Source organism: Seriola lalandi, unplaced genomic scaffold (genome assembly GCF_002814215.2).
Source record: "Seriola lalandi dorsalis isolate HSWRI2012SDOR001 ecotype SW California unplaced genomic scaffold, Sedor1 jcf7180002054956, whole genome shotgun sequence".
NCBI lineage: Eukaryota > Metazoa > Chordata > Actinopteri > Carangiformes > Carangidae > Seriola > Seriola lalandi.
In genome coordinates, this window is record NW_019525507.1 from 2,294,519 (window position 1) to 2,295,098 (window position 580).

The 580-nt window shown below is 41.2% G+C and overlaps 1 protein-coding gene across 1 annotated transcript in view; it reads right to left on the minus strand.

The window, feature by feature from the left end:
• Positions 1-580, minus strand: part of cnksr2a (connector enhancer of kinase suppressor of Ras 2a) — a 49,174-nt gene that overhangs the window by 35,200 nt on the left and 13,394 nt on the right. The gene's annotated exons all lie outside the window — the stretch shown is intronic.

Sequence of the window (580 nt, forward strand, 5' to 3'; positions counted from 1 at the left end):
GAGTTGATGTGGTATCTTAGCTCACAGCTTCCACTGGCAAGCATGAAAGGACTTGATAAGAATGAAGAATCAGACCATTCAGATGTGATTTATTTGTGTGGTTTCCAGCTGTAATGTTATGTGAAGGTCACTTAAAGTGCCACTCAAGGTTTGGAGATGGTCTGGACATAATTAGAGTAGCTTAGCTTAAAAACTGGAAGCAGCAGTAAACAGGTGACCCTGGACTGTTACAGTTCAGAAATCCACCTGACCAGCACCCATAACCCATAAAGGTCACTTTGTAATAGCCTATAGTCACAGTCGCATGATCAAGCAGCACCTGGGTGTCAGGTTCACTGCAGAGCAGAGGGTTTTGACGGTAGCAGCTCTGCGAGTGAAGATGTGCCTAAGGCTACTGATGACAAGGACCTAGTTTTTGTAGCATCTATGAATCAGATCTAAAAGACTTTAGTTTGTCGAAGATGCACTTTGTACAATATCCACGTTGTAGTAACCACAAGCTACTGACTGTGATTAGTGATTCACTGATTTGGATTTGACCATAAATGACCAAATATATACTTTTTGTGTTATTGTTAAT